Source organism: Lepisma saccharinum, chromosome 29, assembly GCF_977018435.1.
Source record: "Lepisma saccharinum chromosome 29, izLepSacc3.1, whole genome shotgun sequence".
In the NCBI taxonomy this organism is placed as follows: Eukaryota; Metazoa; Arthropoda; class Insecta; order Zygentoma; family Lepismatidae; genus Lepisma; species Lepisma saccharinum.
In genome coordinates this window covers 47,644,928-47,659,550 of record NC_139257.1, presented here as the reverse complement: position 1 = coordinate 47,659,550, position 14,623 = coordinate 47,644,928, and positions in this window count along the sequence as shown.

Below are 14,623 nucleotides of genomic sequence, written 5' to 3'. Positions count from 1 at the left end.
CCGAAAATCTATTTCTATTTTAGTTATTTTACGTCGCTTTTGTGCCTCTACGCGTAAGTACGACAATATGAATGAATGAAAAACTGATGAAATGAATGAAGTGACACAAACACAGTGAAACGTCCTTGCCTTACTAAGTAGAAATACTGACTTCGTAGCGTGGGCAAATTATTTTATATATGTATGTGTGTGTGTGTGTGTGTCTATTATATATTAAATGCAGCAACATACAGGCAGCATTACTGACGAATAAAGCATGTGAGTGTTAATAACAAGAAATTTGCTACAGAACGAAGCGGCATAGTTCAATTACGAAGGAAATAATGCACCCCCTCCCCCGTAGTTGCTTGGAACTTTAATCGGCTTGAAAATACTTAATTTTCCATCCTTAATATACTATTCTATACTTAAATACTTAATTTTCCAAAAAAATATAAAGCGGCATGGACGTCCAGAAGGAAGTGCAAGAATGGTCGCCACCCCCTCCCCTTCTGGAAAATGAATGTTGACATAAAATTAATTATTATTTCAGACGTATGAGTTGATTTCAGTTACAATATTTTACATCCATTATTATAATAGGGATGTAGGAACGTGATAATTTCAAACTCAAGTGGTGTTTTCTGAGAGGGCAACATTATACGGGGTAATATGCCTCGTTTACCCGCCTGATAAAAATACATTGTTTCCCCCTCTCTGGAAAAGATCCGCAGACATCCTCTTGCCCCCCCATTGCGCACGCCTATGCCGCCCCCGAGAAGGTCGATCATGGGATTTTGTAGCAGATCTTCTGGTTTCCCAAGGAACAATCTCCCGATTTTTTCAAGTCTGACCTGGCAACACTGCTCCGAGCACCGATAACCAGGGTTGGCATGTTTAAAACAAAAGTGTTTAAAACACTTTGTTTTAAACGTTTAAAACACACGGCTTTGTTTTTTTTACAAATGTTTTAAACGTTTAAAACAATGTGTTTTAGGACCGGTTGCACCATCTCCGCTTAACGTCTTATCCCCCACTTAACACCATTTTGCGGTTGTTCAATGTCCGCCTAACGTTACCTAGCACTTAAAGTCCCGTGTAACGTAAGTGGCGGTCGGGGCTCCGCCTAACGCGTTAAGTGCCAGGTAAACATGGAAAAGCAGTACACTGTGCAGCCAACAGATACGTGCAGCACCTAGTATAATCTGTGTTTACACTTTTATAGTTGATAAAATGGCAAAGTCTCGATCAGCTGTTGCAAATTGCGAAAGTTTGCTGCATGTTTTGCATTACCAAATAACAGCAAAAAAAGGCGGATTTGTTAATTATCCCAGGAACGGCAATAAATAAAGCAACGTTTGTAAATATATGTGTAGAAATGAATATTAGATGGTCATTTTCGTGTGTGTTCCGAAAATGTTGTATATTGATATTAGCATTAGCAGTTTCACTGTAATTTCGTATGTAGGATTTGAGTGCATGCGGGTGCAGAAAATAAAACCAGGTTAAAGTAATGCGTTTGATGCTTGCAAAATTGTATTAAAATGCCGTTCCAAATAAATGAATGTGTGTTTGCTGTAACAATTTTTTTCAACCAAACGCAATACACGAAATGTACACCATGCATCAGTTGCTTTTTCGCAATCCTGGTAATTTGTAATCTTTAAGATTAAAACACGTGTAATATTATTAGAGTCACTTCCGTCGCCATTGGTGTGAATGTAACATTGCAAACAAACAAGTAATGTGTTGTTTCCGAATAACAACTGGCAAAGAATGCACGTATAATATTTAGCAGTAGCTACTCTTACCGTCCAGTTCATACATATGTACGTACAAGGAACAATTTCCGAATGGTGGTGTGTTTTTTACAAACACACACATTTACAATAATAACCTTGCAAGAAACTACATACCTAGTAGTACATAAGACGTAATACCAATCTTTTAAGAAACGTATACATTGTATATGTGTGATTTTGTATGTTAACTTCCAAAATTGGCAAAAAAAAGTTAACTGTTAACAAGCATCCTTACGATGTTGACATGCATGTACAAGGAACAATTTCCTACTGGTTTTGTACCTAACCTAACCAACCCTAGCCTAATATTCATGGGAGAGCATAAGACGTAAATGTCAAAGTTTTTTTCGGTATTTACTACTTAGAGGAAACGTTTTATGCGAAGTAACATATTTTTCATTACAATGTGCGAGATTTTGTACTTTAACTTTAAAACTGGCAAAGAATAATAATAATAGAGACAGGTACAGCAGTATCTTTACGGCGTTGATAGTATAAACAAGGAACAATTTCCGAATGGTGTTACGTTTCGTAGATACAAAGAAAATGTACCATTCTAATAAACCTTGCACGAATCTACATGCCTGAACATGCATAAAACGTGCACTCAAGTTTTTTCTGTTTTTTTTAACATTCATATGCAATACACATGATCTTGTATTTGATTTTTCAAAATAACTGGCCTAAAAAGACGAGCGGGTAGGGGCAGCATTAGCACCTTGGGAAATACATGCTAACAACACCAAACCTGGCCTGCCTAACCTATCCACTTAGGCATATAATAGCATAAATGGGCATGTAAATAGGTTTGGCAAATTATAATTAGTTTATTTAAGCTATTATATACATACGTGGATAGGTTAGGCATGCCATGTTTGGTGTTGTTAGCATGTATTACCCAAGGTGCTAATACTGTCCCTATCCGCTCGTCTAAAAAGGACCATAGCTTGTACGTATGTACAATGTATATTTTCCTGGTGAATATTACTGTTTTTTGTAAAGAAATATATACGTTCTTGCATTGCACTAGCATATAACGTTGCACGAAACTACCTATCTGAAAGTATATACAGCCTGGAGTTTCTTCTTTTTTCTTAATAAGAATAAAACATGCGTACATACAGTACTACGGTACTTTACATTACTATTTGATTCTTCCTTTTGTGCTAATATGATAGTAATTCCCAAAATGTACCTTGTACATGGAACCGTTGATTAACGATTTTTTTGTGCTATTCGAATTTGTTTTGAATACAAAAATTTAATTTTCATCTGCATCGTTAACCAACTTTCACAAAAGCTGCATTATAAATAAAGAAGAAACCTATAAGATGGTCAACGTTGATAATACTAATACTCGCTATTCGCTAAAGAAGGGGTTACGGATTGATAAATTATTAACAGAAACGAATGATAAATTAATAAGAGCAGAATAGAAGATTGCTCTTCTCATTCCGTATATTTACACAAACTCAGATATGTCAGCCTTGCACTAAAAATTGAATAAATGTAACTTGCATTTGTTACGACTTCGTAAAATTTTGGTCACTGTTTAGTAGTGTTTAATATTTTTAAAAAAGTGACCATATGTCTTACTGAAAGATAAGACGAGGAATATTCTTTTTTGCATTATGTTAATTGGAGTACGTGAAAAATAAATTGAAAATTTTGTAAGCTTCCCACTACTTCGAAAGATTACGGGTTATATTGTATCATATAACATAGATTTGATATTATATGAGAGTACGACACATGCATTACCTACTTCTATCAGCTGTTTCATTTTATTGCAATAAATATTTAGTTTTTTTAAACATATTTCAGTTGAAAAAGCATGCATTTGGAATTGACAAGCAGATATTAGCACGTAATAAACAAACAAAACACAATCGAAAACACAACTTTCTCCAGTTTCTGTTGCCAGGTCGTACGGCAAGCAGGAGAAAGTTCCACCTTACAAGGCCGAGGATAAAAATGCTTGGTGCAACCCACCGCCGCCTAAATCTCCCGCCTGTCGTTATCCAGCACTTTGTAAAGTGGCAGATTAAGTGGCGATGGTGCAACCGGCCCTTAAACATGTTTTTTTTACAAGTGTTTAAAACACATTTTGGTTGTATATATTTTGTAGTCTGTGATAATTTTTTTGTTAGGCAACCCTGTTTTTCATTGAATCTGTGTCAATTAATCCGCGCTTTACAGGTCTTACTTATCGCACAACACTTGAGCAACCTAATGTTCTGACGTCACGGGAGAAAGCTTTTTAATTTTAGGCTAAATGCTTATGTTGTTAGGTTAGGCAGGCTAGCTATGTGTGCACAAGGTAGCAAAATTGTTGTGCGACAAGAAAGACCCGTGCTTTACTGTAGAAATCGAAACCTCTCAGTTTCTTGTTTCGTCTCGTCCTGTAAGTTTGAGACTGGTGGAAGCTGGAAATGGAAACTAATATCTGAATACACAATGCGTGATTTTGATCATGACGTGATTTTTTTTTCTTTTGCGATACGATTAATTGGTCTGTATAACTGAATGAAGCGCAGATGCTTACTTTTGGTAACATAATTTTGTACTTTGAAAGATAAATTGATCTGGAGAATCTATTATGACACAGCAGGTTGTTTTCTGCTATATAAACTGTTCAGGCAGCATGAAATATTTCACCGTGATTTTTTTCAGGACGAGGATAGTAATTCTATAATATTTAGTTTCTTGAAATTTAGATGAATATAAATCATAACCTACTTCAGTAGTGGCGGAAAAAGTGGGGCTATTACCCACAACTTTTGTCCCTGCAGTAGAGGTGTGTGGGATCCCGAAAAGTCGGGACCGGGATCGGGAAAGAAAATTTCCGTCCCGATCCCGACTTCCGGAAATGACTTCCCGACTTTTTGGGATCCCAAGCAGTCTGGAAATTCCGAATGGTCATTTTAAAACGTCGTCAATTCTAGACGTTCTCTGCATTGTAAATGTCTGGAACGTATCGGAAATTGTTAGGTTTTGTACCAGAAGTGCAAAACAAGCACTTAAGATGGATATTACGGGTAGAATTCGAGATTTCAAGAGCTTTGGGAAATTTCGAACACATCCCGTCCCGAAAATTTTCCGACTTTTTCGGGAAATTGAGAATTTTTCTCGTCCCGAATGTCGGGATTTAAAGAATTTCCCGTCCCGACCCAAAAAATTCTGTCCCTCACACCCCTACCCTGCAGTATGGTAAACCTTATCTCCAAAGGTAAATAAACTGTCCTTGTCGCCACTGTACTCATAAAAATGAGTATTTTTTTCTCTTTAACGACTTTAACTATAATTTACTGGGAAAAGGTTGAATTTGTTTTGTTTAGAACATGTTTTTTTTTAACTCATGTTTAAAACTATGTTTAAAACAAAAAAAACATGTTTTAAACAAAAAAACAGTTTGTTTTGTTCTTTTTAAAAAAAACACAAATTTTGCCAACCCTGCCGATAACGGCAGGGAAGATGCGCGAACGCTTTTGAGGGAAGGTTTTTTTCCTTGTGGTCGAGCTATAAAAAGGTAATTGGAGCTCATATCTCATCAAAATACGTAAAACACCAACAACGAGGTATGATGAAAATTCATTTTCGGCGATTCATCTATGATCGAAGCAAATATTTAATCTCACTCTGTTCAGTAAAGATTAGATTCAAGGGACTGAACCCGCGTTCACGTTCAGCTGACATGTCACCGTAAAGCACACGTTCTATGGCTCTGTCCGAAAGGTACAAATACTTGTAATATGGTCTTGACGGAAGTGACGTCACTTAGTACAGTTCGAAAGCGTCAAGTTCACGAGGAATCGGGACCACAGGGCAGAGCACACGAATTTGGAGGCTCGGTCACGTGACAAGTGGACTTGTTGTTCATTTGTTTGAAATCGCGGAGGTAGAAAGCCAACAAGTTGCTTGTTGCAGTTCTTCTAATGTGTGGAAATGTATGTATTAGAGCATTTACAAATGCTATGTGATTTCTGTGGTGAAAAATAAATGTTTAAAACGTGGAAAACTAACGTGTCCTCGGTTATATCTACTGATCGTATTTGGCGCTGCAGTCAAAGTGCAGTTCGAAAGATCTTCACTTCCAGTCCACGACTTCAAGACCGCACTGCGAAACCATTCTCGAAGTATGCTCGCTTCAAGTACGGTCTTGCACCTTTCGGACACGGCCTTTCATCTAATTGCCATGTGTGTGCATTTAATAGGACTACATGTGCATGTGAAAAAAAACCTGTTTACAAAACGGCTGTTCATATTGTCCACCAAGATTGAGAGGGAAAAAAAAGGGCTTTCGGACTGGTCATTCATCTAACTTCTGAACTACGGCTCTGCTCTACACGTTGAATAAATATTTTTTCAATATATCAAGAGCAGCAATGTCAATTTCTTGCTTTGCTCTAAGAACTGAAGGATTTCTTGTAGACAGTCTTAAAATATAGGAAATTCCATCATAAATAACTACTTTGCCAATTGTTTTACCAATCCTTCAAACCTGAACCTCCCACGAGTCGATCAGGGACCATCTCGATTTATTCTTTTCAGACACAACAAAACACTACAAATCGCAACAAGCCCTCGAACAGGATTCAACTACGAAGAGACCAGGAGCGAAGCGTGACATTTTCCCGTAGCCATCGCAAGACTTGTGAAACGTCAGGGTCGATCTTTCCAACCTGGAAGGGGAGGGGGGGGTATTTCTCCGCAGTAAACGCCAAGGTCGTTGCTTATTCGACCTAAAAGCTCACTGCAGTACCATAGACCTTACGACTACAAAAAATAAATTATGCTATTCTATACGATGAAAATTTTGAAATCTGATTAGTGACAGTGACGATAGCTCTCGAAAGCTTGGAATCTTTTCCACAACTCGCCTGATAGATAGCCCGAGAGAATCTTTTCATCAAAAGAGAAAATGTCTTCATTAAAAATATTGTTTGAAAGCATTGCAAAAAGTGTACAAATCCATACGCTGTGCTTCTGCCCGGTCCCTTACAGTTGTCATCAAATATTAGGAAAAAAAGTCAAGTATTGGCTGCCTGTACTCTTCCACTGTGTTAACTAAGTGTAATTTATAACACCGCCTGGGTTGTGAAAAGGATGGGATGGTTTTCTTTAAACGTTCTTGTGTGGAAAAGTGGATAAGAATACATAGTATTTTATTCATTCCCTGGAATAGCACTAAATCTAGACTATAGGGGAAGGTGGGGGACTTTGCAACACTTTTCAGTTTAATTTTTTTTATTCAAAAACTGTTACAGTTGGAACAAGTTACAAATATGCTATGAAGTGGTACATCTTTTGGCTACTTAAGAAACAAATATGAAATTTTAATTTTGTACCTCAAGTGAGAAAAGTCTGTTAATTTAAAGCAGGTCCGAGTGTTGCTATGTGCCCCATGCATGGGGTAAGTTGCAACAGTGTTTGGGGTACGTTGCAACAGGGATTATGCGTTGTCTGAATGACACTATTTGCAATCAATGCACACATAATAAGGATTTCTCTCCGCGCACAGCCAATGGGACCACATTTTGCATTGCTTGCACTGCACCCAGTCTTCTTCTTCTTTGTAGGATTCTCCACACACTAAACAGTGATATTCTTTGCAAGAACTTTGGAATAATGTTTTCTTGCACATAATTTTCTTCTTGCCCTTTTCCTTTGCACTACTCTTTCTTGCATCTTCCAAAGCCTTTTTTTCAGGTGTGTCTGTTAGAATGGCACTTCGTTTACGTTTACGATTCGTCGTTTTCCTGGGTTCAGCCTTTGGGTATGGACGAACATTTTCAGGAGAGAAGGAAACTTTATGTCTACTCACTACTGAAGACATTTGTGTGCCACTTGGACCCGGTATTTCAATTTGCGAAAGCAAATGTTCATTTTGAACATCACCTGAAGATGATTTAGTTGGCAGTGCATCCCACCTGGCAGTTAGGACTATGTCATCACTATCAGATACGGGAGGCCTACTATCTACCTGTCCTGCTGGATTTGGTCGATCTGAAACGAAACACGACGCAAAGTCGCTTTCTTGGAATCTCAGAATTGAAGGGAAATATTCCTGTTTGAACAAAACCTGATGTTATGTTGGTAGGGGTAACCGTATTGAAAAATGCTGTTTTAACTATCTGTGGTATGTCGTAGATTGTAAGAGTTTTTCCTGGATTATTCTTATGCCAAGAATCAATTGCTCGGCCACACACTTTCTTAAATGGACCAAAAACACTGACATCTAACGGTTGTAGTCGATGCGAACAGTGTGGAGGAAATGACAAAAGGGTAATATTATTATTTTTGCATTCATCTAAAGCTTCACAGCTGAGATGGGAAGAGTGATTATCGATGAAAAGAAGCACAGGGGAGTTTTCGTTAGGATTCACCTGAGAAATGAAGTGTCGAATGAATTGGACAAACGTTTCCTCAATCATCCAACCTGAACCAGTAGCTGCTCCAATGCAGTCTGTTGGGCCATCTCGAATGAAATGGTCCCGAAAGTTCTTACGTGGAAATATTAGCATTGGAGGTATAAAAGTCCCTTGAGCACTAACTGCCACTGCAACTGTCACAAGTTCACCTCTTTCTGCACTGCTCACTATGCCAACCTGTTTTGTTCCTTTTCGAGCTACAACCTTATTTGGTTTCATGACAGTTGTGACACCAGTTTCATCCATGTTCCAAATTCTTGAGGATGAATAATTGTTTCTGGACAGAACTTCGGAAACTTTGTCAAAAAACATGCGCACATTTTCTTTGTTGAAACTGGACATTCGTGCTAAAGAAGTTGATTCAGGAAAGCGCACCGAAAGATCTTTGTTTCTCTGTAGGAATCCCCTGAACCATTAAATACCAGCCATTCCGTTTACAGACCACGATGAAGGAGCACTTATATCAAACTTAACTGCACAGAGATGAGCCAATTTTCGCACTTCCTGTGGTGTTAGTCCAAACATAATCTCACTGGAACAGTGCAAGTACATTTTGAAGATATTCTCTTCTTCCTCTGAAAACACTTTCCACGGTTTCGCATAACCACAACTTATGTTCTGTCCCTCACGAGGACCACTTTCTTGTAATTTCTTCTTTTGTATGTATCTTGAGAGGGTTGAATAATGAATGTTGAACTCTCCAGCCACTTGTCTTAAGCTGACATTTTTGTCATCTTCGTGTTCCAGGACTAAATTTGCTGCTCTATCCATCACATCAGGCGGTGTAGTCCCCTTTTGGGTCTTCCTCTTGTAGTTCCTCATCTTGCAGGCTACCTGAAACAATAGAAATAATAATAATAATAATACGGTAACAATTATACAGCAATTCGACAACAATAGTTTCGGCGGGAACATAAGAAGGAACAATCTTTTAAAAATAAATCTGCAAGTCGAAAGAGACCATATCAGAAAGCATAACAATATTAATGTTTCGTGCTGCTAGTAGAAATTACATGCACATGATTATAAACAAAAATTCATTCACAATTTATCTATCACTACTTAGTGAAATATAGTGTTTTCTTGCCGTACTGACGTGCGTGTAATTTTGTATAAGAATAAATAAGTGAAAATTGAAAATGTGTGTTGGTTACTGAATATAGGACTAAATATATGCGATCACATTTTTCTTTTACTTGAAAATATTGTAAAATTAGTAAACAATAAACCGTATTTCGATTTATCACATTCGGGACAGTGAACAATTACATTCAATATCTTATTCAAGCGTTGGTCTGTCATGGGGCAGTTTGCAACATTGTGGGGTAAGGCCGCGTCCGAATCGGCAGCAGATGTCACCTAGAGCACCGTTCCATCCGGGGACTCATGTTACCTCCGTTGTCCGAATTCGCGGCAGACGTGGAGTCGGAGGGGAGAGCTGAGAGGAGCGACAGATGCACGCTTGAACTCGCTGTGGCCCTGCGCTTAGCAGCCATATTCTAACTTTCACTTTGTACAGACAACATTTACTGATTAGACGATGTAAAACTCAGTGATACTTTAACATTTTATCGATAATACTGAATGTAGAAAAATTGTAAATGATGAAATAGCATGATACATTTTTAATATGAGTAGTAAATAGGTGGAAATCATTGTGATGTTTGTTTGGCGTCTGGCCTTCTGCTTCCGTGCGGTGCGCCTGCGCCCCAGAGCGCGGTGGGTGAAGTTCGGGCTGACACCTGGCGGGAAAAGTGACAACCGTACTACAAGGGGACATGTAGATTCGGACGGCTTGGACGTGACTTCGAGGGCACGCGAGAGCAACGGGAGAGAACGGGACGGAGCCCTTGCCAATCCGGACACGGCCTAAGTTGCAACATCTGTTGCTAAGTTGCAACATCTGTTGCAACTTGCCTCACCGACATGTTCGATTACGAAAGCTATTCTTGCCTGCACAAAAATTGCATAACATAAAAAGCAATATCACTTTCCACACCTTCAATAAACATGCTTTCAATTGAGCACATGTCGCATGCTGTGGTCATTTATAGGAATTGCGTATTAAAAATTGTAAGAGATTCTTAAAAATTACTCACCGTCCTCAAAATTCTTCTTTCTTCCTCCACTCTGACAACATCTGAAAAACTGGTGTAACGAACGGTTCATCAGAGACACCTACCAACGTGTGTTGGAACGACAGTAAGCGCAACGCAGTAGAGCCATCCTACATAACAGAAAAAGCACTGTTGCAACGTGCCCATGTTGCAAAGTGCCCCACTTTCCCCTACATGAGCGTAACAACTAACGCCTTCGGATACTCGTCCTGGACCTTGTTTTGCAAATCTGCTAAATGCCCCGACATAACTGCCGACCCGTCACAAGTTTTAGCAATAAATTTATCCTCCAGTTTCTACTAATTGACAATTTTTACACGAACAAATAACCCGTCACTCACATCAGTAAAGCAATAAATCGTTCCTTAACACAACCCTCCTCCTTGCGCACAGATCTCAAGACTAGATGTTTCACTCACGACATCACTAATTACGTGTATTAGATGATTGCATGCTTTACAATGATGGAAATAGCACTCGTGAAAATTTTAATCCTGATGACGTCAGAGAAACCCTACTGTAAACATGGGAGCTGAAAAAAAGAGGCCGTTTATGACCGGACCTTCAAACGGTCGATTTCTTTCTTGATTTTTGTTTGCAAAAGGATAGATTAATTTGTTAAAATTGATTTTTTGGCTCTGTCATTTTGAATTAAAAGTAAAGCCAGACCACTAAAGCGTCCTTAATTCATATTACTATGTAAATATAGTTTCTTTCATAATTTTTTATTTAGAAAACGATCTCTGCCTTTGCTACTGTGACAGGGACATGCAACAAGCCGCGCGTATATCAGGATAACTGGAGATCAGCTCTTTTTACATTATTGTATATATTGTATATTGTCCTTATATTGTGTTTGAAAGAACTTAACATTTGAAATAAAGGTTTGGAAATGTTTTTGCAAGTTTTTTCAGGTTTATTGAGAAGCTGAGTGTATACAAAACTTAACAAATATAAGGTTGTATCACTTTCTATCAGTGGCGTGCGGTGCTAAATCAGACAGGGGAACAGGTGACCTACTCTTGCCCCCTCCCTTCCCATACCCGTCGTAATATAATACAGTAGACCAAGTAAAATTCAACCCTTATTGAAATGAACTAAATGCAGGGGTGCCCCCCCCCCAAGGCCAATGGCGCATCCCCTCCAAATCATATAATTTGTGACCTTAAACCATATCGTAATCCCCACAACGTATTTAATTACGACAACGTGTCTACTGAAAGCACCTTCTTTATTAGCTTTACTGAACACTATAATTGATCTGCCCCCCCTTCCTAAACAGGGGTGCCCATCACTCAAGACCACCCCTAAAATCGTTCATCATAATCGAGAATATATCTTGTCTTGTAATGCAGCTATAGTAAATAAACTTCACATTCACCTCATTCAAGCGCCAAACACGCATCCTAGTATAACATATCATTGCGATCGAAGCGAGCAAGAAAATCTTTAAATCCATTCCTTTGCAGGCTTTCAAGAATATTAATTTAATGGGACGTCAATACTTTCTTAAGATTCCGAGATATTTAGTCTTTTCCAGCTTCCCCTTTGTCACGTTCGGGATCGCTAAATACAGTCTCCAAAATTTAATTTTCGAACTCTCTCTCTCCACTAGAGAAATCTCTTGACAATCTGAGATTTCACCAAAGTTTCCATGCTAATTTTAGACTTACTGTTGATATTGAAGAGTGGATTATGCCTCCTCCAAAAAATTAATTCTTAGTCTCCACACCAGAATTTCCGCAATAGTCTGTCTAAGACAATAGTAATACACAATAATTGTATAATTGCCCTCAATTTAATGCTCAATCCCCCTCTAACTAAAATACCCGCAATAATCTAAGACCTAGAGTTGGATACTGTTCCCCCCAGAACCCCCGTGTCAATTAAGGCCTAATATGTAAGAGTTGGATATTTCTCCCCACCCCCCTTCCATAATACCCTTAAACACTTTCTTTTCTTCATCTAATGGATTAAATATGGTGCATTTAAGGTGTAAAAATTTTACATATATTTTGGAAAAATATATAAATGTTGAATTTTATATCATTTGAAGGGACCCCCCCCCAATCTTGATAGCGCAACCTGCGCCATAATCCCCCCTGTTGGCACCCCATCTGACCAAATAAACATACGATACATATGTTACAAATTGTCAGAAGTAACATACATGAAGCACGTTAACATTTGGACAATAACAATGTTAAAACAAATATGATACTATAATGTAAAAATAACATTAAAAACAAAATTGTTGATGCACAACAATGAAAATAATAATAAAAGCAATTTATGAGTGATCAGAGAGAAAAAATATTTTGTCGAAACCTGTTTCATCTCTCTATTTGTAGATTAAGTTGACTTTTTTGTAGAGTTGAGCGAGCATTCTTGTAATTCACACGTCCTCAATGCAATAATGGCATTCAGATGGCCGAGTTGTTTCATGACGTCCGCTAGATTTGTAGAAATTGTGACAAAACCCAAACTGTTCCAAAGTCCCTTCTTGTGAACAAACAAGGACAACAATAATTTGCCACTGGAAGAGTATCCAGTTAATCATTTTAGAGAGTTGTAGTAACTTTTTATAAAATGCCTTGTGTACGATTTTGTTTTTGTTTTTAATTCGGTTAGGGTAGGTCTTGGTTTGCTGTCTTTTCTGTAAAGTTCAATGAACTAAAAGCTTTCGTCTTCAGCCGGGCGATCATACAACATTCGCAACCCTCGCTTTCTTGTCCTGCCTCTGCGTGCGCCTGGTCTTTGGGCTGTTGGAACAGGTGGATGCGAGCTGTTTCCTCGGAAGCTATTTCGCAGCATTTAGCCAAGGCATTTAGCAGACGATTAACTGTAGAAGATTTTTCCAGTTCGTTATGAATGTCAGACGCAATTTTGCAATGAGATTAGGAAACTATAGACTTACTACACTCAAAACTATCACTACGATGCAATTAATCTTTAGCACATAGCAAAAACTCGAAGACAACGAATTCGCTGTCTCTCTTAGGGAACAGCTATAGACCGTGTTAAAAATGTAAACATAAACATTGGTGAGGTCTTGCCCGGTCCTCCCGGAACTTCCGGTTTAGACCAGTCCCCGTTGTTGCCAGTGCAGATTCACCGGCATACGAAGTAAGAAATGAGCGCTTGTTTTCATCAGTTGTGCGACATTAGTCAAGAAAGGTATTTGTTAAAATTCTGCTATGAAGAAGTGGACGTCTAGAATTCGTCGGACGATGAACTGCAGAGCAGATTATTAAAATATGACGTGTCTTTGTGCCGCCAGTTGTATAGCACGCTACGTACATACAAGTATCTCATGTACGACGAACGTTTAGATACAGTATATTAAATTATTTTGTAAATGGAAAAGTGAGGGAAAGATAATTCTATAAAACTAGTGATATTATTATATGATATAAAGTATGCTTAAGCTTAAGTGAATCTTTGCCAAATCTGCAGATCTAATGACACATAACAAATGCTAGTAAATATATATGCTTTCAACGTCGCCTTTCCACCTGAGGGATTTAGGGAAAACCTATGATATGGCATGCCACTTTCACCTGCACGAATTTACTTCAAGCAACAAGGGCATTTTCAGACTGAAGCGACAAGCGATATCGTAATTTCGCACAGAAGCATTCGATCTAAAGCAAACAATTCACCAGTCACCCTTGCGCAAATAACAGGCCGGGGCAACACAATGCAAGGTATTGATAAAACGGCCCAGTTCGAGCGACAAGCGACACCTGTAATTTGTCGTTCGGAAGGTGTTGTTTATTTTTTAATGTTGGTTTCCAAGAAAGACGTATCGCTGCAGTCTGAAAGCTTCCTTTCGAACCAATTCACCACGAGAAAATGCACGTGTCGCTTGGACTGGACAGTGTACTGTCTGTACTGTGTGTACCAGTCTGGACTGTTGTTTTCTCAGTACAATACATCGTGTCGCATCGCTCTGTTGTACTCGTATGCAAGGTGAATTGTTTCGCTTAGAGTAAAAGGGCTGTTGCTTGTCGCATCGGTGTGTAATCGCAGCACGACAAGCTGCACGTGTCGCTCAGTTTCCCAATGGCGTGTATTGTGCCGCCTGAGACTTGATTTCCCATGAGTGGTAAATGCTTATTTATAGACTAAATGGGCCTGTGTCGCTTGTCACTTTGGTACGAACCACTGCTGTCGCGTGTCGCTTCGGTTTGAAACCTCACTAAGAGGCGTGCTTTTCACCACAACACAATACGCAGAGAAATGATCAACATGCTTGTAACAAAATATAAAAATACTTTCCGGGTACCAATCC